This window comes from Neovison vison, chromosome 6 (assembly GCF_020171115.1).
Source record: "Neovison vison isolate M4711 chromosome 6, ASM_NN_V1, whole genome shotgun sequence".
In the NCBI taxonomy this organism is placed as follows: domain Eukaryota; kingdom Metazoa; phylum Chordata; class Mammalia; order Carnivora; family Mustelidae; genus Neogale; species Neogale vison.
In genome coordinates, this window is record NC_058096.1 from 57,024,389 (window position 1) to 57,048,793 (window position 24,405).

Genomic DNA, 24,405 nt, shown 5'->3' on the forward strand with positions numbered 1-24,405 from the left:
CCTGGGTGATGCAAAGGATGAGGAGGACAAGGGGCGTTAGAGAGGAGTAGGGAATTTGGGTAAATTGGAAGGGGAGGTGAACCATGAGAGACTATGGACTCTGAAAAACAGTCTGAGGGGTTTGAAGTGGCGGGGAGGTGGGAGGTTGGGGTACCAGGTGGTGGGTATTATAGAGGGCACGGCTTGCATGGAGCACTGGGTGTGGTGAAAAAATAATGAATACTGTTTTTCTGAAAATAAATAAATTGGGAAAAAAAAAAAAAAGGATGAGGAGGGGAAGAGATGGATGGCCTGTGAATATCAGCGTGCCCTGGGAAGTTAGAGTGGCTTCCAGAGAGCTGTAGGCAGAGTGAATCAGGGAGGTCTGCCTTGGGTAGGAGGCTCAGCCACGGAACTTGCAATCCAGGGGTTAGTCTCCAGTCCCTGGGAGACAGGTGCAGATCCTAGAGGCTGGAATCTACACAAATTTTAAAGTAGGGACTTGGTACTAGAACAAGGTTTGAAACTTAGATCTCAGAACTGGGCCAAAAGATGGACCCCAGCTCTTGGGAATGAGGCAGGCGTCCAGCTGTCACAAAGGCAGAAGAAAAGAGGAAAGAACAGATTAGGGTCCAGTTCCCCTTGCATGCTGTGAAACCTTGTCCAGACCACTTTTTCCCAGTGTGCTTCCGTCTTTTCTTCTGTTACATGGCAGTGATCATAAAGTCAACTTCAGAAGTTGTGAGGCACCCTTGAGTAATACATTAGAAAGAGCTGTGTGTATTATAGAATGCCATACAAATAGTTACTGCTTCTAAGTTCCTCACACAAATGGTAAGCATTTATCTTCTAAGTACTGTACCTTTTATGATCATTAATGTTGTTATTTTTATAAATACCATTAGAACGTCCTGGTGCCATCTTGCCAGCAATGATACTTTCTTTTCCTCCCTATCTGTAATTTGGGTTCTCCATACAGCCGTGTCTTCCTGGGGTCACCCTGATTCAGCACCTCTTTCTGTCTCACTTGTCCCTCCAATGCCCATGTTGTGCATATACTTCCATGCTGTCACAGGAAAGTTTAAAATTTCCAGTGTGGGAGTTGCTGAAGAAAGTACCTCACCTAGCTTGGGCCCATTGGATTACTCCCATAGAGAGCTTAATGAGAGTGATTGCGGAGGCAGTTGTTGTCTCTCCGCCTGCATTCCCTTCAATGTGTTCGCGTATATGGGGGGCAGGATTTAGCAGTAGTTCAACAAACTAATGCCTAATGCTTAGAGAATGAAAGGACCCCAGGATAGAGAGAATTTTCGGTTATTATTGTAGCTCAGGCATAATTTAAACTATAAGGCAATACAAGAAAACAACAGAATGCCCTCATTGCAAATGAAAATTTTAATGTAGAAGAAATAACTCTCCAAATAGAAAGGACACACATTAACAGGGAAGCCTTATAGTTGGAGCTGGAGTATCTGCAGGGGAGCCATAATCACTGATCAGGCACGTTCATCTTCTCCTACCAGTACCACTTACAAAGGAATATCCAAAGATTATCTTTGGATGGAGAGAGCACAGGTGAGGGGTGACATCAGTGAAGACATGAGCAGACGACCAGGGGTTGCCCCCCCACCGGAGGTAAAACAGACCTGGTGGGACGGCCTCAAGTGGCTTCCTCGGGGGAATGACCCAAGGGGATACTCGTAAGACATTTGAAGACGTGAGGACAGGGGTGCCAAGGTGACTTAGTTGGTTAAGTGTCTGCCTTCAGCTCAGGTCATGACCCCAGGGTCCTGGGATCCAGCCCTGCATTGGGCTCGAACCCCCCATAGAGCTACCTGTTCAGTGGGAAGCCTGCTTCTCCCTCTCTCCCTCCCTCTGCCTGTGATCTCTCTCTGGCAAATAAACACATTTAAAAAAAAAGACATGAGGACATTGTGGACTCTTTGACTACTTCCAATTCTGATGTTTATCAGTTGTTTTTTCTGCTAAAACTTTTTTTTTTTTTTTTTTTCCTTTCTGGAATTGTACTTGTAAGATCTATTGGTTTGTATTGATTTGACTATCCAAAGAAAAGGTTTTCCTGGGTCTTTGAATGTGGATTTACGCTAAGAGAAATGGGACAGAATAAAGCAATGTAGATTTTCAGTTATTATTTTTGTTTTTTATTTTTCTCTGGTACCAGGTCTAACACTAGACTTGTATGTGTTAATTATAATTTGGTTTTGCATATCTGCTAAATTAAACAAAATCGTTGATTGCCCAGTAGGTATTCATTGCTGTATTAGGTATTACCACGAACTTTTTAAAAAAGCAAAAAGACATATCTTTTTCATTCAAAGAGTTGGGGAAACAAAGCACAAACAATGATATGTTACAGGAAATTAAAAAAAAAAGAGAGAGAGACATATAGAAAATTACATAATGAAAATTTTCATTTTATCTCTTTCCTTCCCTTATTTATGTTTTGTTTGAATTTCCTGTTAAAACACATATGCAGAAACATACAGAGTCAATTAAGAAGGTTTCAGTAATTACGGGCGAAGTAAGACAATACAGTTCTAAGAAGCTAGCTTCAATATTGATAGATCTCTCATAAGGTAGTGAATAATTAATTCTAAAAGTAGTAAGACAGTCACGGTGTCAGATGGAATAGAAGAGGGTGAATATTGGGCTAAAATATAAAATATTTTATAGAGGAGGAAGAACTTAAAGTGGGGCATAAATAATGGATAGAATTTGGTTAAGAGAAAAGAGGTGAGGACACCATGAACAAAAGTGTGGAGAAAGAAAAGGCCAATAGAGAGATAAACAAACAGATAAAGGATGGAATGGAGAAAATTAATATTTGGAAATGAAATTGAAAGAGCATGAGGCATGCTTTTGGAGGGTCTTAACACTAGGTTAGGAATTGAGATATGGCTCCTCTGAAAAAAAAAAACAAAGCAAAAACCCAAGGATATGTGAACATAAGTTGTATTTTTACTGCCATTTTATTTTTATTGCCATTTTAAAGAGAAAGTTTTCCTCCATGTCTGAGTGCAAGTGCACATTCACAAGTGTAAAGATGCACATGTCGATTAGTGCTATAGTGACAACACCAACTGCCACCACCCGTGTTGAAAAATATTAGAATAGTTATTTTCTCATTTATAAAGTGAGCTAGAGCCATCTTAAAATATGATGGATGGATGTTGACCAAATGTGTTTTGAGATGATCTCAGATGCATCCCTAATGCCGGCATGTCCTAGTTCGCAATACGATATGGTATGGTTCATGTAAAAATCAGAAAGCAAGAATGCTTACTAAATTAAAAAAAAAAAGTTTTCAAATGTTAATGCAGTTTTAGAGATGAACATACGTCACAGTAGAATTCCAGGTTTTCTCCTAGTTGATTAGTATTGAAAACTCTTAAAAGAAAATATTTAACCTGACTAATATGAATAAGAAAGGCTTCTATATTGTTATACCTTCAGTATCATTATTTACATTACATGTATTGTTACAATATATTTCATATTGCATATCTTTGTATATTTAACTAAAATACTATCTTCTTTTATGGTTATTAAGTTAAATTACCTTGGTCAATGGATATTAGCTAGGAATTAGTTCTGTGATATTAGAATTCAACACTTTTTTCTGAGTTATACCTATTATAACAAAAGAAGTCTAGATTTGTGTCCTTACAGTATACATTTATAAAATGTCATTTACAAACAAATCTGTGCCTTGCTATATGACCAGCAAGCTGAGGCAAAAAGACAAGGCAGTTGATGGTACTATCCTTCACTCCAATATAATGTGTCTGAAAATCTGAGTCACAGGAATGTATAACTCATATAGGTCTCATAGTTTACCATGGCTATGTTCTTAGGTTTAATGATTTTATTTATTTATTTTAGAGAGAGAGAGGGAGAGAGACCATGTGCACAAATGAGCAGGGGAAGGCACAGAGGGAGAGGGAGAGAGAGTTTCAAGCAGACTCTGTGCCGTGCAGGTAGCCCTATGTGGAGTTCAGTTTCACAACCCTGAGATCATGACCCGAGCCAAATTTAAGAGTCAGAGGCTTAACCAACTGAGTCACCCAGGTGCCCCCTGTGGTTTAAATAAAGAAAAACAAAAACAAAAAACAGTCCAGAAAGGTGAAGTGACTAGTTTAGGGTAAAAAGCCGGTACATTCGAGACCAGTGTGTTAGTCTGTTTGGTCTTTGATAACAAAATATCACAAACTGGTGGTTTATAAAGAACAGAAATTCATTTCTCACAGTTCTGGAGGCTGGACATCCAAGATCAGGGTGCAAGCATGATTGGGTAAGAGTCTCTTCTGGTTTGGGGACTTCTTATATCTTCATATGGTGGAAGGGGAGGCGATCTCTCTAGGGCTTCTTTTATAAAGACACTAAGCCCATTCAAGAGGACTCTACCTTCATGACTTGATAAATTCTCAAAGGCCCCATTTCCTAATACTGTGACATTGGGCATTAGGATTTCAGCATGTGGAATTTAGGGGAAACACCAACATTCAACGTGTAGTAAGTGGGTAATAGAACCCATGTCTTTTGACTATTATTCCTTTGATGTCTTTGTGTCTCACTATGCTGACTTTCTTTCCCATACTGAAAACATTTGAGGGGTAGCTGGGTGGCTCAGTCGGTTGGGCATCTGACTCTTGATTTCAGCTAATGGGTTGAGCCCCATGTTAGATTCTGCACTTAGTGGGGAGTCTGCTTGACATTCTCACTCTTTCAAATAATAAATAAGCAAGTCTCTAAAAAAAAAGGAAAGAAAACACTTGATAATCTCTTCTATAGTATATTAAAGAGCCAGGTGTAGAAGTGAGAAATGTAAATCTTAAGTATGGAAACTTCTTTGGCAGACATATTTATAAAAAATTGTGAAAACTATTGAATTTTGCACTTTAGGAGCAGATTTTTAGATTGTTATAATTATTGGGTGGCAGTTAATTAACCACAAAGTGACCAAGCTATTGCTATACCGATTTCATTAGTTTATAGTCAGAAGGTGATAGTCCTTTTAGAAAAATATGATGCTTATTGTTAGCATTTACACATAGAAATCAAAATTATCACATTTCAAACTATGAACAACTCAAACTCCTTAGATACAGTAAAATGTTTTAAATATTGTTTATGATTTGGCAATAAGAAAAACTTCAGAGTCTCTTATAAAATTATGGAGTATTTTCTTCTTCCATAGGTAACTCTACACATATATCAACACTGCTTGACTACAAATATTTGGATATAAAGAAAAACCCTGCAAAGCCTGCCTCACAATTATGTTTAAAACCATGTCTCTTTTACTGCTCTTAAATGAATTGTAAATGTTTAATTGCAGCTTACACAAAATGACTCTGTGTTGAAAGCAGCATGTAATCAAGTACTAAAATGCTTCCCCTCTTGTAATGCACAGTGGTGCTTCAAATAACAGATCCTCTGAGAATAGAGTTGGTTTTGGAATCTGTCCACACCAGTGTTGGGTTGGAAGTGGTGATGGGTGAAAAGAAGGGTTCAGAGAATAATTTTAAATATGTTTATGTGTGTGGAGTGGTGCTAATAAAGCTTGAGCAAACATAAGAGGAGGACTATTGTCTCTCCCATTCCAATATTAAGATTCTGTTATCCTGAAATGGAGGAGCTGCCTGTCACTTTGGCCTTTGGCAACTATAGATTCTGTGCTACTGGGGAGAGAAAAATCAGGATAGAAAAGAGTATCCCCAGAGCAAGACAAAGACAAGCATTGTAAGCCAACTTGACTGGAGGAGAATAGATAATAACAGCTAGTACTCCATTTGAGCACATGTTCTGTGTTAGGAAGTATGAGATGAGGTTGTTTATTATTACCAACAAACTTATGTGGATGTTATTATCTTGCATTTTCTTATAAAGTCAGAAAAATTCATTGAGGCTTAATGAGTTTTTCAAGTCCACAAAACTATGAAATAATTAGACTGGGAATCCATCCTATATACATGTGGTTTGAGAGCTCATGTTTTTTCTGTGTACTACATGCTGTTGAGATCAGAATATATTATTCAACTGCTGTACTATTTTTACTTTTAGTTATTCTCTGAAATGAAAAATTGTCATTGAAATATAATATTTTGTAATAATTCTTTCCCCTTCATATGGTATCTTATAATAAATAACTCACTTGTCTTCCAACCTTGAAGCTTAGTTGGATTCACCATTGAGTCACCCAATGGTCTTACCAAAGACCAAAGTAAGTTAACTATGATCCTTTATGCCTTATGCACTTAGAAAACTAATCTTGTCCAAAGAGTCTTTGAAACTGCTTTTATACTTATAAATGGAAGGCTTGAGAAATTTCTTATCTTCAAATCTGTTATGCAGAGTGAGGAGCCCTTGGTCATTCCTGCCATGCTGTGTATCTTCAGAGCTTCTATAATCTCATAACCCAGTATCTTAGCATCACTGCTCCTTTCCCTCATCTGATGTACCAAAGTGTTTTCCAATGGGGGCAGATGCACTTCATCTCATGCTACTCAGTATCTATCTGCTATGCCTCACGGGATTCCTAATTATAGCTCCTCTTCTTACTATATAAAGCTAAGAAAAGTTACCCAGGAATCCCCCATGCTCAGCTAGCAAGATCACAGATCATTTCTGCATACTGACAGGGACCACACAAGCACAGGCAACCCAGATAGAACCTTGCCAGATAGGGAAAGAACATATGCACATGCAGATCAGTAGGATTTACAGAATGATTAGAATAGTCAAATTTTAAGATCTATTAAGAAACAGGAAAGAAAGAACTTAATTTTGTCAGAAAAGAACAAGATCTTGTCATTTACAATGGATGAATTTGAGATGAAATAAGGTGAGTGATGTGGAACTACTGAGAAGAGGAGGGTTCTCCCTGCCCTGCCCCTTATTTTATATTGTCTTATCACCAGACCATCTTCTGGGGTGTCTGAAGGCAGCACAGGCTAATGAAAAGAGCCCTTGCCTTAAAGTCTGAAGTCATGGATTTAAGTCTCAGCGCTACATTGTGTTTAGCTTTTGGAACAAATTCCTTCTCTTCTTTAAGCCTCAATTTTACGTAGTTGTAAAATAGAGGCAGCACAACCTGCTTTACCTACTTCACAGGCATTTGTGATGGTAAAGTGGGAAAATATTATGTTAATTTTAAGTTAGTGTTAGCAGGACTGGCTGCATAAATTGTGGAGTCCAATGCAAAATTAAAATTCAGGGCCACTTGTTCAAAAACACTAAAGAGAGTGCTAGGATAATTTAAACCAAAGACGGGTCTTTCTAAGCATGGGTTGTATGCCCATGAAGCCAGCCCTGAGTATTAATGGTAATACAGGATGCCTTTCCTTGCTGCATTCCTTGTCTTACTGCTGCTGTAAGAATTGAGAGAGTGTCCTCTCTTCCAGTATAGGAAGACTGCTTTGTCTTTTTGATGTCCTGCTTGGTTGCAGTGCATTTTACCTTAGAAGCAAGTACTGAGGAATGATACAATGGAATAGGAAGTTAGACCTCATTAAACTGTTATCTCTATACTTCTGGTACAGTAGGGGTTAAATAAGCTTGATCCCTGTGTACTTCTCCAATGATGGCTCCTTATTGTTAAGTCTTTCCGTGGGGAACTGAATTATGAAGTTTTAGTCTGCAGCTTTTAGAACACAGCTTACTCTTTGGTTGGGGCCTCCCTGTACTTCTCTCCAGCAGACCAGCTGCCACATTAGGAGAGAATATGGGGTAGTTGACTGAAAAATTCCAGTTCAGCCTTCCCTCCAAAGACATTTGGTCCTTCCACAGGGAAATTATTAGTTATCCATTTGAGCCTAGAGCTGCCAAGAGCACTAATAAAGTCTCTGGAAAGTTGTGGTATAGACATACAAAGAAATGGAAAAAACAAAACAAAACAAAACACAACAATAAGTTGATTCCCTTATGGAATGGCACAAAATTGTTTGCTATATCCTGGGCTTCTTTCTAGTCCACTTTTAAATACAATTCATAAGATTCTTCTAGATCAGGAAGTTTTTTTCTTGTTATTTGGCAGAAAATTCATTATTTATATATAAAGCTTCATCCCTTTGCATGAACGTACATCCCTTGCATTTCTAGTACTTGTATATTCTCCCAAGTATTTGCTGCTTTGGTCCTTTTCAGTTACTGTAAAGACCAGCTATATAACTTGGATGCTTTTTTCTTTTTCCATCAATCATTCTTGCCGTAATCTAATGATTGGTCATCTTGGAACACTTTCCTCTTACCTGCTGTGTGTTGCTGAAACTGGTCCAAAGAGAATGAGAAACTTTTGGTTCTTCAGTTATAGACATCTGTGAATATCTCTGAGTCTTATTTTGAAGTTGCCCTTGAATTGGTCATTTTTTTCTCCTGCCATGTTTCCTGGTATGAAGTAGTCTCCTTACTGGATACCAGACAGGATTAACCAGGAGGTGTTGGTCAACAGTGCCCAAATAAGAAAGTTAAAACAAGAAAACCATGCATTGAATTTTACAATTAAGGGATCAGTCTCCTATCTCATCCCACTCTCAATTTGCTCAGTCCAGTGCTCTTGAGGCAATGGCTCTATAGGTATGGGTGTTGTCGAGATGTGCTGCTTGTATCTCTCTTCATAAAGGAATTTATGCTTCAGCTTGAAGGCATGCATCCAATGACAGCACCTTTGGGATCTCTTAAGGCATTCAGACATTCTTCCCAAGAGGCTCTTGACACATCGCTGAACATGGAGGGTGTAGGGGTGCTAGGGTCTGGCCATTTGTGTCTATGAAACTCCTCTATTGGGCAGTCTTTTCTCCAGCAAATCCTGTCAAATTGGCTTGGGCTTTGTGGACCTGCATCACAGCCTGAGGCTCACCTGCCCAGTCCTGTTTCCCTCTTTCTTTCCTTTTATAGAAAATGATCTGCTGAGTGATCTGAAGACTTTTCCTGCTCAGTCTGGTTTCTCTCACTTAATATTTCATGAACATTATCACAAAATAATCCAGTTAATTCTGAACAGACAAAGAAGAGCCCCTATGACCCATCGGCATGGATTCACTTAGTCACCTGTTTTGGTATAAATCCATTGTTTCAGTTAGTATTTTCTTGAGGCCTGATTGAAGCCACCTCCATCACCTCTAACAGGGATCTGGCTTCTCTCACCGCCACTGGCTTCAAAGCAGCAGGGTCAGGGACATAGAATCCCTTGGCATCCTTAGTATATGCCGAAGGGGGAGGTGACACTACAAGATGTAGAGAATTAATTCCTCATGGTGTGAACATTGCCGATTTAGGAGGCACGAACCAGGATAAAACAGAGTCAGCAAAGAAATTACTTCCTACTCCTTTTTCTCTGGACCATTTGGAAACACAGTAGTCCTACACATCTCTCTAAAGCCGTCCAGGGAGACTGAGAAATCAGTGGACCTGGCTACAGAGCTATGGGCAGTTCAGTAATGTACTCCCTTATATGTTCTTTCCCGCTTTTAGTACCTTTTTCTTTTACCCCTGCTGTACTGGAATTGCTCTTCTCAGTAAGATGTTAGCAGTCCATTTTTGATTTAGTCTTTCTAGGGAAATTGGACTGAGACAGGCATTATTGAATAGTCGCTATCATTATTGGTATTCTTACACCTACCCGAGACTCTACAAGTCACTACATTATTCAGACCACCATGCTATGCATCCCAGCATAACCTCTCTACTTGTTCTAAAGGAACAACATGCTCACCGCCTTTTAAAGCCATTCTAGCAGTTCTTACAAAGAATGATTCAAAGATATCTGCTAGTGACTAGTTATATGTTTGTATAACTGATTCTCAATCTGTTTGGACATAACATATTGCACTGTGGTTTGCAATTTCTTTTCTTTTTTTTTTCCTAAAAATTTTATTTATTTATTTGACAGAGAGAGAGAGAGGAGGAAGCAGGCTCCCCGATGTCTGAGCAGACAGCCAGATGCGGGGCTAGATCCCAGGACCCTGGGATCATGACCTGAGCCGAAGGCAGAGGCTTTAACCCACTGAGCCACCCAGGTGCCCCCTGTGGTTTGCAATTTCTATTAGATTTTTATAGTAATTTTAAAGATAGATTTTCTATTTTTATTCCACCCACATATGTGCATTGAAAGTGGAGGGTCTTCAGTGTCCTAGGTATTTGAATATTTTCTGTGGACATTAAGGAGTCACTGGCTGTTGTAGAGTAATTAAGTGTATAGTAGAGCTTCAGGGAGATTAATATGAATCTCCCTGGTGCATGGGATTCTAAAGGGAAGAGTAGATGGCACATGTGAAAGTCTATATGCAGCTGGGCATTGATATTAAAACAGATCCCTATAGAGATGGGGAGGATCCCAAACAATTCTCTAACTTGGAAGTAAGAGGAGGGAAGCTGAAAGAATTTGGTGAGTGTTGTACCCCAGGGAATCACCGTAATTGTACAAATCTCCATTTTTCATTCTTTAGTGGTGAGATGAAGACAACTATGTATTTGAAAATTTATTAAACACCTGCCATGTGTCCAGGCAAGGAATTTTACATGCATAATAACATTCAGCCATCTTGGGTTGCCTGGCTGGCTCAATTGACTAAGCATCTGACTTCAGCTCAGGTCATGATCTTGGGGTCCTGGGATCAAGCCGCAAGTCAGGCTCCCTGCTCACTTGGGAGTCTACTTCTGCTTCTCCCTCTCTGTGCCCCTCCCCTGCTTGTGCTTCTCTGTCTCTCTCTCAAATAAATAAATAGAATCTTTAAAAAATAAAATATAGCCCTCTTGACCATGTGTAATGTGAATTCTCTCTTTCATAAATGAGGAAAGAAAGTCATACTCAAAGTGTTAATTGCTCAGTGTTACATACCTTCTGTGTGGCCAAGCCAGAATTTATACCAGAGTTTTCTGACTCTAATATCTGTGCTGTCTGTACCATACCACACAGCCTGTCATAGACATTGTCTTCATGTTTGAAGACTCAGTAAGTGATAGAGATACTACAGGACCATACAAGCCAGTCTATAATCAAGATGTCAAAGTTGGCTAAAAGTTTTCTTCTACCTTTTCCTTTTCTCTTAGAGATATGAATAATACCTATCTTTGACATGTCAAAAATAGGTTATTATCCAGATCCTCCATGAAGACTGGCAGCATGTCAGTGGCAATGTTTTTATGCTTTAGGATGGAAGGCATCTGAACAACCTTCATCTAAAATGTAAGAAAAAATTAGTGTAGCAACAGTATACAGTTTCCAGATGTAAAGCTCATTCCTTGGCAAGTGGTGTATCCTATTTTCTTTCTTGGTAATTTTTTTCAATAGGATTAAAATAGAGTTGCCTTAGCCACCACTTCTTCAGCAGCAGAGCTGTTACTGTGTATGGTACTCATGGTGTCTTTACTTTAGCTGTCATGACTCTATTGAACTTAGGAAATACTCTAAGAATGAGTAAACTGTTTATAGGCTTGCCAGTGCAGCTGCAGGGAAGTTGAAGTAATTTCCCATAGCGTGATAGTAAATGCTGTTTTTAATAAAGTAAGCAAATAGTTAATGGAATTAAACTGTATTTTTTATTCTGTCAGAGAAATCATCATAATTCTATAAAATAACATATTCAGGCTAATACTAGCATGTTATTCCACAGCATGCGGGAGCTTTCATACTTTCAAGAGTGAGAAGGAAATACCTCTTGGGGAGGGAGTCAGATTCTCTCAATCTTTGCTGAAGCTCATTATTAGCTTTCCTGTCATTCTTGGTTGCTACAGTTTGCTACATTATTATTTAATCACATTGCCGATTCATCTTATTCTAAGTAAACCATAAAGGTTAAGTTTCAAAATTGATTAGAGGTGATTCTTTACTTCGCGTGAATATTCATTGTACAATGACTTTGACACGTTTATTGAAAAGGGAATTTCTTTGGAAAGCCATCTGTTTGTGATACACACTTGAGGGAATACTGCCCATCCTTGATATATCATTGAATTGGTAACTGTAGCTCCGGGAGCCACTGGGGCAAACTCCATACTAGGCAGGAGGCCTGCTCACTCTTGTTTCTCTTGCTTGCATCCATAGTGGATCTTCTTCATCCACATAAACTGTTATTCCCTTACAGAACTCAGTTGGCTCTCCACGTTTGCGTGTATGTGTGTGTACATGCATGTACATGTGTGCAGAGTCTGTCTTCCTGCCTCACGAGACTGTAAACTCCATGAGGGTGGGGTTTGTGAATGGTTCTGTTGATCACAGTATCCCTAGAGCCTAGTCCGGTACCTGTACATGGAAGATACTCAATAAAAGCTGTTAAGTCCATTAGTATGTGTACTCATTCAGTCACTTACTTTTTAATTTTTCTCACATGTATTGAGTTCCTTCGATGAGACTGTCACTAGTCTAAGCATTGGAGTTAAATGAGGTCTTAAAATATGTGTGTGTGTGTGTGTTTGAGTGTATAGATTTTCTACAGTTTCAGATCCAGCTACTTCTGGAGAATCTGTAATATTGATCCCCAAATCCATATTGTAGGAACATTTGGTAGTTCAAGTCATTAATGGAGCTCTTGTCACTATTATTCTATGGGTAGGAGAGCCTCTTTTCTGGCATTAGTGTGGACAGTCTTTGGATTAGAAAGTTAAATGTATATCTAGCATTTGAATTTAAAATATAAATTTTTTTTAAGATTTTATTTATTTGACAGACAGAGATCACAAGTAGGCAGAGAGGCAGGCAGAGAGAGGAGGAAGCAGGCTCCCCGCTGAGCAGAGAGCCCGATGTGGGGCTCGATCCCAGGACCCTGGGATCATGACCTGAGCCGAAGGCAGAGGCTTTAACCCAGGGAGCCACCCAGGCGCCCCTAAAATATAAATTTTTTAAAGTAATGTTTAAAAATGCTCTTAAATGTTTTAAGTCTAATAGTAGCAGTGTAAGCTAGCAATAAATGACTCCACAAAAAGAGTCCCAGGTATGGTTCTAGATGCAAAGGGACATAGAAGTCATGTTAGGACACACAGGGACTGTGAAGGGGACAGGAGGGGGCCTGGGCAGAACACCCACAATTTCCACTATACTGGACCTCTTGGTGTTAGCACAGAAGTGATATGGCAGGGAATGAGGAGAAAATGGACTTATCTCTGTTACTAAGATAGGGTTTCAGACAAGTTTAATTCAGTTAATAAATGGAACATAGTCTTATTCTGATAGCCCCAGAGAAATATTTGCTAGACTAAACTGTTAGAATGCAACTAATTTATAAAATAGAGACTTTGGTTTTCTATTTTGGAAAGTGAGGCTGCCCTTTAACGGTTTACATGTTTACACAGTGCTTTAATAACTGGAATGGTAAGCGCTCTCTTCTTTCTTCTTTGATAGACCCACCTAGAGTTAGGAATTCATTGCCTTAGACAAACAGTCTGTCATACGTAGGACTAGATTTTTCTCTTCTATACTTCATTCCAGTGGTGTTTGTGGAAATTTACCTTTGCTCAGCAGGCATTGAAATAACTGAATACTTTGATTGATGTAGTAAAAAATTCAGGCAGAGAGTTGTTTGGTGAAGGGAGAAAAACCCTTGTCATGCAGGATATGTATTCTATGGGAACAGGGCCACAATAGTAGAAGAGTAAACCTATAAACACAGTGTGTGAACATTCACTGGAGCAGAAGCCACTAAAGTGACAATTAGTTGTAAACAGACTGTGTGTTTAAACTGGGAAAGAGCATGTAATTAAGTATTTACAAGATAAAAGTTATTCTTTGCTGCTAAACTAAAGAATATTGTCAAATGTGGGATTTCTTTAAGTTTTTACCAGTATTATTAATGGTCAACACACCTACCTGCTCTAGTTGCTAGGTACCTTGTGCTTAGACATTACGTAGGAAAGAAAAGACGTTTACGGCTTGGTGTCTTGTCCCTGAGAAGCCATTAGTGGAGGTGAGAACAAGCATTGCGTACAGCATGCACCTGTAAATATAATAGCCATCAATTATTTGGTGGGTCCCTGCTCTGTGCCAGGCATTGTACCAGGTGTTTTGCTTCTGCGATCTAATCTGATTCTCCCTGCAGAACTGCAGAGTAGGAATTAGTATTCTCATTTTTGAAATAAGGAAACAGGCTCAGAGAAACAAAATAATTTGGTTATGATAAAACAATGTGTTAGTGTTTGATGAAGGATTCAGATCTGAACCCAAGCTGTCTTTTTACTAAACTGAGCAGCTTGTTAAGAATAATGTCAAGAAGTTTAAAGTCCAAATTGATCTGAGACTAGAGCAAGCATGCAAAGACTGTCAGAAATGCATTTTTAAAAAGCTGTGTTTCAGGCAAAAGATCAATGAAGGAACAGTGTGTTGATTAGGGCCAACATTACAATATTGATGAGTAATATGGAGAAGCAGAAACTCTCGGTTTTTGTTTTGCTTTTGTCTTCTCTGTCAAATAGAATGATCTTCAAACCATAAGAGGGTAAAACAAACATTGGTTACAGGGGAATTTAAGTCTATACGGGTGAACATATTATGAGACAGCACCTAACAGATCTAAATGAGCTCAGGTCTCCTACAAGATGAAATATGCCCTTGAAGACTAGGACAGCCTCAAACAGATCAGTATTCCTGTTATATTCTCATAGCATCCTAGATAGCAGTGTATGTTACGATTTGTAGGTCTATATCCGTTTATGTGGTCATAGCAATGACTAAGTTTCTATCCCCACTCTTTGTCTGTTGTACTCCCTGCTGTTCCCTGGTGGCTAGCACTGTGCCAGGGAATTCACTGAGAGTGTAGCACACTGTCAAGGGTTGAAGGGGTTCACTGAATTTTTGTGGGTGACCTCTGAGGAATCAGTGGGAACTGAAGAAGCTGATGACAACTCTGACTTTGAAAAAGATGTTGATGGCAAATAAGGACACTTTCAATAAGAAGTCATAAGCTGGTATCATATAGGACAAATGAAGCTGTCAAGAATCTGTTGTCTGGTACAGAAGAAGTTACTGATTCTGAATACCTTTCGGGGACATGTATTTTATAGTTTATATAGCTTCCACCTGCCTCTGCCGTGTTCTCTAATTTTATTCCCTGGTTAATTTTTGGAAGCATTTGTGGTTTAGAGTCCGACAGATTGCTGACATTGATCCTATGCAAAGTTACAGAATACATCATTGCAAAGATGAATGGTTTGTAAAAAAAAAAAAAAAATGGAGAAAAAGAGTGATCTCTGAGATACAGGGCAAATAATTTCCAACTGACTCCTTTTATTGGCAGTATTTAACAGAAAAGTGCAGTAAATTGGGACAGTGGAAGCTAAAGGATCCTGTCAGGTGTAACATACTCAACATGTCTGTCCATGATTGATGGTACTGATGAATCTTGTGCATATGAAATTTTCTAGTATCTTTCTAAATAATATACTTGAATGGCAGTTTTTTAACTTATTAATTTTAGTCAGTATTTTCAGACTTTCTGTTTCTGTAGTTGAGGATCTAGTATTCTTAGCAGAATCAGAACAACATTCATGATCCAATATATTAAGTGATTGGGGCAATGAGTTTCTTAAAACAGGGTAAAGATAGAAGTTACCTCCCACAAAAAGATGTTAAAAAAACAAAACAAAACAACTCTCCTACATAAAATATGGACATGTTTAAAAATTTCTCTACATTATCACGATCATTTCCACTCCTACTCAGTTTTTCTCCCTTCAATCTGCTTAAGGTTAGTTTAGAGCATCTTAAGTTCCAAAGCAAAAGGGAGTATATTTCCTCATCTTTTAGCCACATTCATTTTAAAATAGTACACAGAGAATAAGCTGCCAATGAATCCTGATCAGTGTGTTTGGTTCTACTTCTACCTGAAGCTGGATTTGATGATTTTTGTTGGTATTGCACAAAGACCTTTGACAATGAACTGTCTTTGTGACCTTTAAAAAATCTTGTCTCTGAACTTTTTTGCCCTTGGGAAGCCTGGAGTTAATATTGCCTACTTTAAAGTGTTATTGTATTATATGAGATTATATATAACATCTACTTTATACAAAACACTTACTATGTACTAGCACTGTGATGATTATCAGATAGGGGTGCCTGGGTGGCTCAGTGGGTTAAGCCTCTGCCTTCGACTCAGGTCATGATCTCAGAGTCCTGGGATTGAGTCCCACATGGGGCTCTCTGCTCAGCAGGGAGCCTGCTTCCCCCTCTCTCTCTCTGCCTGCCTCTCTGACTACTTGTGATCTCTCTGTCAAATAAATAAATAAATTCTTAAAAAAAAAAAAAAAAAAAGCCTCTGCCTTCGGCTTGGGCCCTGATCCCAGGGTGTTGGGATTGAGCCCCACATCGGGCTCTCTGCTCAGCGGGGAGCCTGCTTTCTCCTCTCCCTCTGCCTGCCCCTCTGCCTGCTTGTGATCTCTGTCTGTCAAATGAATAAATAAAATCTTAAAAGAAAAAAAAGATTATCAGATAAATTATTTTATATGTCATCCACAATAAAACAGATATTAGTGGGATTTTTGCTTATGTTCCAGGAAAAATCAAATTCCACATCTAAAATCTTTGTAAAATTTCTCCTGATTTTCAAGAATTCTCTAAGGGCTAGCCCCACCCATTGGAACTTACTTTCTGATATGATTTACACTTAAAGGAATGACCAATTCTTCAGTATCCTTGTCAGAGATCACTCACACCAGTCATTTATGAGTCAAGGATGTGGTCCTGATGGTTTTGTTTTGTCATGGGAAAGAGTTCTCTAATGTGTGATACAAAATTTTATCTCTTTACCGGCCACTGCCCATTACTTCTCTCCCCTACTCCCTTCTTTCTATTTTCTTTCTTCTTAGATATCCCTTAGAACTTCAAATTGGTTGTCTTCTGTTATGCAAAACTGAGTATCTTTTTTTAAAGTTTTGGTATCTGATATTCAGACTCTTGAGATCCCACTTTCTACATCATCATTTGCCAAGGTAGTTTTCTTTTTTTGAAAACAATCCTACATTTATCAAGGTACTGCATTCACATAGTTAAAAATCAAATGGGACTAATGAGTGTATTTTGGGGGTGCCTGGGTGGCTCAGTGGGTTAAAGCCTCTGCCTTCGGCTCAGGTCATGATCCCAGAGTCCTGGGATCGAGCCCCGCATCGGGCTCTCTGCTCCGCGGAGGGCCTGCTTCTTCCTCTCTCTCTGCCCGCCTGCCTACGTGTGATCTCTCTCTCTATCAAATGAATAAATAAAATCTTAAAAAAAAATGAGTATATTTTGCATAAAATATAATCTCCTGTCCTATTCTTCCTCATTTTCAAGTCCTGCTCTCTTCATATATCAACTTCAGTTCTTTTACAGATTTATTCTTTGATTTTCAATATTTTTATAAATATTTATGCTTGTATTACTATTTCTTAATTTACCAATTGGTGTTTTTAGACTTCCTGTTTTGGTAAATCAGGATTCATCACTCTACATCCTCTCCTCCCCATCCCCCACATATATATGTATGTCTTCCTTCTGTTCTCTCAGTATCGTTTAGCACATATTTAATTAACTCACCACGCAGTTCCCACATTTTTATTTGTTTGTTTGTTTGTTTTAATTTATTTTTTATTTTCAGCATAACAGTATTCATTGTTTTTGCACCACACCCAGTGCTCCATGCAATCCGTGCCCTCCATAATACCCACCACCTGGTACCCCAACCTCCCACCCCCCCGCCACTTCAAACCCCTCAGATTGTTTTTCAGAGTCCATAGTCTCTCATGGTTCACCTCCCCTTCCAATTTACCCAAATTCCCTTCTCCTCTCTAATGCCCCTTGTCCTCCATGCTATTTGTTATGCTCCACAAACAAGTGAAACCATATGATAATTGACTCTCTCTGCTTGACTTATTTCACTCAGCATAATCTCTTCCAGTCCCGTCCATGTTGCTACAAAAGTTGGGTATTTGTCCTTTCTGATGGAGGCATAATACTCCATAGTGTATATGGACCACATTTTCCTTATCCATTCGTCTGTTGAAGGGCATCTTGGTTCTTTCCACAGTTTCGCAACCGTGGCCATTGCTGCTATAAACATTGGGGTACAGATGGCCCTTCTTTTCACTACATCTGTATCTTTGGGGTGAATACCCAGTAGTGCAACGGCAGGGTCGTAGGGAAGTTCTATTTTTAATTTCTTGAGGAATCTCCACACTGTTCTCCAAAGTGCCTGCACCAACTTGCATTCCCACCAACAGTGTAAGAGGGTTCCCCTTTCTCCACATCCCCTCCAACACATGTTGTTTCCTGTCTTGTTGAATAGTTAAGTATCATTTGCTGTTGAGCCTACTCGTATACTATGATTCTTCTTTCCTAAATTTACTCTATTATTTTACTATTTTATTATTGTGCTTATTTTCTCCATTTTCCATTTTTAAAAATTCCACTAAAGCTGTCAAACACTAATATTTGTTCAAATGTTAAAATATAACATTTTAGCTTACTTTCCTGGGTTTCTCAACTTTAACTTCCATCTTTCCTTTTGATTAAAAGAAATCTCTATAATATCTTTAATTTTCAGGAGAACTTTTACAATTTAATTTAATGCATTTTTCAATGCATCATTTTCTAGTTTTAGAGAAAGACAAGTGTCTCTCAACATTTATATGTTGTGTTAACTTTCTTAATCATTGCCTTTTATCTTTGTTTGTTTGTTTCTGTGGACTTTGGAGACTTCCTCAAATGTCTGATAATTTTTGGCATTCTGTTTATATTTAAAATTTTGTCACCGGGGTGCCTGGGTGGTGTAGTTGGTAGAGCTCAACATCTCAACAGTCTCTGCTTGAGATTCTCTCTCCACATCTCTCTGCCCCTCCCACTTGTGCTCTCTCTAAAAACAAATAAGTCTTTTAAAAAAGAAAAAAAAAATTGAGACTAAAATTCCAATCAGATGTTCTGTTTAGGGTGAATGGGCTTGTTATCTGATGGCCTCCAGTACAGAGACAGTTATTTCACTGGGAGTTACCCACAGGTTAGTATATGTCAAGTTTAGCTACACTACACAAAAATTCTGTAGTTTTCTTCCTGTTGGGGATGAAGTTATGAGAGACCCACAGTTGAGGATGTGAGCTCATACATAATTTCTGGCTTTTTAGTATCATGCATCATTACCTTTTCCATGTGCCTGTTGTTTCCACATTAGGAACCTTATTGACCCCATTTCTCCAGAGGAAAACATATTCCATCTCTCACATAGCTGAGGTTGGGAATAAGTTGCCTAACTGCACAGAGAAAGAAAGGAAAGTCCTATGTATCCATTTGCTATGAGTGTAGGTCTTTAACTATTTCTTCATGTCCACCCCAACTCATTCCTATCCTTGTAGTGCTGACTGATTGCAGAGGCTGAACCCCCAGGTGTATAGTTAGGTAAATTGGCTGGCTTCTGTTTTGGTGCCCTGTGACATGACATAGGCTTTAACTTTCTATATGCTGGCATGTCCCTTATCATTCCTCCATCTACTTTTTCTTAAATATTTGCTAAAATAATTCCTCTCATTATCTCTTTCTCTTTTATCCTCTATGTTATAGGTTAATAACATGCAAATTTTTAACTGTCATTTTGGTATAATTTTTGAAAGGTTAAAATGAATTTTTTGGTGACCCTGTGTGTAACCACATAGTCTCATTTTTTCTAACAATGGCAAAACTTTAGTGAGGAATTCTGGTGTCAGCTATTAAAATAACAGAATTATTGATTCATCACTGTGAAAGAGGGATACTGTTTCTTTAACACTTGATTGAGATTCAGTGGGGATAACCAACTGTCCAGAGTCAAATCCACTCAGTAGGTAGCAAAGCACTGAATCAGATCCAGACCTGCCTGATTCTGAAGGCCATGATGTAGCTATTAAACATCGCTCAGTCCATCATATACCTGACCCATCACAGGTTCTCAACGATGGCAGCTACTGGTGCTGTCACTCCACAAGGATAGTATTCAATGTTTGAGACATACGTTATTTCTAGAATAAGTGGGGTAATCCTTATATGCAGTATCTAGAATACTTTATTTTAGGCCTAATAGCACTAGGTAAACCCAAGTAACATTGTTAAAAATGTACTGTGATAGGTAGAATAATGCCTCCCCTCCCAAAAGATGTCTACGTCTTAATCCCCAGAAAGTGTGATTATGTTAGGTTATATGGCAAGGGGAATTAATGTCACAAATGGCATTAAAATTGCTCATCAGCTGACCTTGAGATATCTGGGTGGGCCCAATTTAATTCCAAGAGTTCTTACAAATGGAAGAGGGAAACGGGAGAGAAAGAATCAGAAAGATGGCAGCATGAGAAGGACTCAGCCTGACAAAGCTGGCTTTGAAAATAGAGGAGTGGGGTTATAAGCCAAGGAAGCAGTGTAGTCTCTGGAAGCTGGAAAAGACAAGGGAACTGGTTTTCCCTTAATGTCTCCAGAAGAAATGCAACCCAGCCAACAGTTTGATTTTAGCCTTGGGAGACTTTCTGACCTCCAGAACTATAAGATAATAATTTTGTTATGTTTTGTTTTAAGCCACTAAGTTTTATAGTAATTTGTACAGCAGTGATAAGAAATGAATACATTTATTAAATAAAATAAAATGTGTGTTTGTGCGTGTATATGTGTATAGCTTATCAGAAGAAAAAGATGGTTAATGCTCACTTGGGCAGAGGTGGGCAAAGGGGCATGATATGATTGAATAGTAACCCTAGAGATGGATGGCCTTTTGGAGAGGAAGGAGTAATTGGAGCTGCAAAGGGCAATTCAGTGGTCATGGCAGAAGGGAATCCATTGTGATCTTGGACACAGACTGGACAGTGTGTCTTCTTGCCCCAAGGTTTTTAAAATGCCCCTCATTTTTCCAGTGTGGAAAGTGTAGACCTTGTCACAGGACATCCAAGTTAGAGAGAGCTGATGCACAGAAGAAGTAAGCAGAAGCAAGGCATTCTAGTAGAATGTGAGTTCGGAACTGGTGCTCTTCTCTGTATAGTGAGGGGAACAAATCTCCATAGTATCACCTAGTAAATACTATTTCTAAAGTGGCTTTTTATCTTCTTTGGGGAAGGAAGCCAGTATTCTAAGGAGATTACTACAGTGATAAAGCAGGAATCAATCCTGCTGGGGACCTCTGGGAGTTAGTGCAGGACACACCTCACAATGTTTCCCTGAGGAGTGAAGGGACTGTGCTGTTTACTTACCAACTTCCCCTTTATCTGTGGTTGAGGGCTGCTCCTGAGACATCATCTCTCTTCCATTTCTGAACTCACCTGAGCTTGGGCTGAGCATTCTCTGATAAGTAGATAAAGCTTCTGTGAAGAGCTGCAAAAGAGTGTAGTACAAGGCCCTCAACAGGTATGGGAAAGGGCCATACCAAGGATATATGTTCTGCTATCTTAGCAATCACGACATGGTGATGATATGTATAGCATAAGGATCTATGAGATACCTGAAATTATTATTAGCGAGTTGAAGGAGGAGATTGTCCACAATGGAAATGATTTTTTTGGTCACACTGATTAATAGTCAACTAATTTCCTGAAGAAGGGGGGATTAGGGATTGATATAAAAAACTATTTATGTTCACATTGCACAGCATGTCCAATCTAGATGTAGAGATATGGATATGTGGACTCAAATCTAAATATTGTAGCCAACATGGAGGGCCCAAAGGAGACAAGATACATAGTGCCCAGTGTGCATCCCAAAAAGGTTATTGTGATATGCATGTGTCCTATATTTTTACTTTCCTTTTATAAAAACACACACACACACACAAAATTGAGCCCCAATAGGCACACTTTCCAAAGTATGAAAATTGCAGATGTACAATATGTGGTTGAGAATGCAGGTCAAGGAATTGGTTGTATCCTACTTCCTTTCCTGAAGGTAGAACAGCTGGGAGTATCATCTTCATGCACTAAGGACTATCATTTAAAGTAATAGCAGTCTCAGACTACACAAATTCACAGCAGGCTTAACTAGCCGTAGCAGATGTAATGGCTTAGAAATGAACAATGTAAAAACAAGTCAAAACCATAAACACTTGGGTATTTGAAGACTAATATTTGAAGACTAGAATCAATTATATACCAAGAACTGGCAAAACAAGATGAAAAATGGTTTCTTTTTGCCTGTTTTATTCTCTGTTCTCTTAAGAATGAAGCATTAAAAAAAAAAAAAAAAAAAGAGCTTTGGAACCGTATGAGGGTTCAAGTGCTTTTACTTTAATCCTTACTAGCTCTGACCTTGACCTTGTTTTATGAATCTTAGTTCTTCCATCTCTCAAATAGAGATGTTGCCTTCCTCAGGTAGTTTTTGTGGGAAAAAATGGATTAATATATAAAGCCTCTTTATTGCAGGCTTTGAATTGAAAGTCCATCCTTGCTTCTCCTTATTCAATCCTGGGCTTTCTCAAAGTAGAGGTGCATTTACTTCATTGTGATTTGAGTTCAAGCTTGTTTACTGATGTTCTTTTGAAGTTCTGTGTAGTGTCCTAGCTTCTGTTGGTTCCAAAAAAGAACAGAACACAGATTCTTCCTTTGAGGAGTTCAAAACATAATGAAGGTATAGAAAACAAGTCATCTTAGTACACCGTGTTACATGCCCTAGTAAAAGTATAAACAAAATATTTTTTTTAAAGATTTTATTTATTTATTTGACAGAGATCACAAGTAGACAGAGGGGGTGGGTGGGAAGCAGGCTCCCTGCTGAGCAGAGAGCCCAATGCAGGGCGTGATCCCAGGACGTGAGCCAAAGGCAGAGGCTTAACCCACCGAGCCACACAGATGCCCCAGTATATACAAAATATTAAAGGAGCTTAGATAATGGGATAAGTGATTCTGCTAGGGAAGTAGAAGGGATGAGAGGAGACTAAAGAGAGGAAGTAATATTTGATCTGTGCCTTGAAGAAGAAGATTTGTTATTTAAAAAGGAAAAAAGAGAGAGTACTTCAAGAAGGACTGTCTTAAGAATTATGTCTTAAGAATTATATTCAGTGGTCCAAGTAACTGGTCAAACAGTTGTTATGGCCTTTTTTAAGTTTGCCTCCCCCAACTATACCCTGAGTCATTTTGTTGAGAAGGCCAATGGTTAATTTTCATAACTGCTATTTGGGTAACTTTATTGATATTTTTGCTGAATATCATTTTTAATTTATTGGGATTGTATGGAAGGGTATACCAGTTCTGAAGCTCAACTTCAAACAAGTTTAACCACCCAGAATGAGCCACAGAACAAAAAATAGTGAAAAAAAACAAAAACAAAAACCTTATAGAAAGCCTTTGCATAGGGAACGAACTATCACAGATTTCATAGGCTTAATTATAAATTTATTTTTAATTCCAGAAACTATGTTAACAAATTACCAATATGTAAGGATTTAGAGTAAGAGACAAACTTGAGATTTTTGGCTAAGTATGACACACACATTTTTTTTTTTTTAGATATTATTTATTTATTTGACAGACAGAGATCACAAGTAGGCAGAGAGGTAGGCAGGAGGCGTTGGGGAAGCAGGCTCCCTGCTGAGCAGAAAGCCCGATGCGGGGCTCAATCCCAGGACCCTGACCTGAACTGAAGGCAGAGGCTTTAACCCACTGAGCCACCCAGGCACCCCTGGCGCACATGCTTAACCCATGCTTCAGAAGTGCTAGCTAACCCAGATGTCCAAAGTGCTAGAATGTGCGCACATGCTTAACCCATGCTTCCCCTAAACCCCAATAAGTGGACAATAATGTGAGTTTTTAAAGTCGTGAATCCACAGTGGTAAGGAAAACAATAGAGGAGATGACAGTATAGCGGATGGATGAGAGCTAAAATCAGCAGACTGAAGGATGTTGGATCCTAATCTGATTAAGGGACGAAGCTCAGTAGCACAGCAAGATGGAGCGTGGAGACTTGAGGCATCTTTAACACAGCGAGAGTGAGCAGAACTGAAAAGTAGGAGGACTGTGATTAGAAAGGCTACTTGAGAAATTGCCCCCCCACACGTCCTCCTTCAGCCTACATGGTCAGGAATCCATGGCTCCCTTCCCCTGAATAAAGGCAGGTGGATTTTCTGGAGAGGTGGAATCAGTGAGATTCTGAGTTTAGGACACAAACATGGGAATTTTAGAGGTGGAAGGTAGGAATGTGAATGTGGGAGAAGGATCAGAGAACTGCTGAAATTTTTTTTTTTTTAAAGATTTGTTTATTTATTTATTTATTTAGAGAGAGATTAAGCAGATGGGAGGGGCAGAGGGAGAGAGAGAATCTCAAGCAGACTCCAGCTGAGTGGGAAGCCCAGACTCAGGGCTTGGATCTGATGACCTTGAGATCATGACCAAGCTGAAATCAAGAGTCTGGTGCTTAACAGACTGAGGCACCCAGAAGCGTCCTGCTGAATTTTTCTTTAAAGCCTTGTAGAATTGTTTATTTTAACAACATAAATAACTTTGTGAAGAATTGCTTAA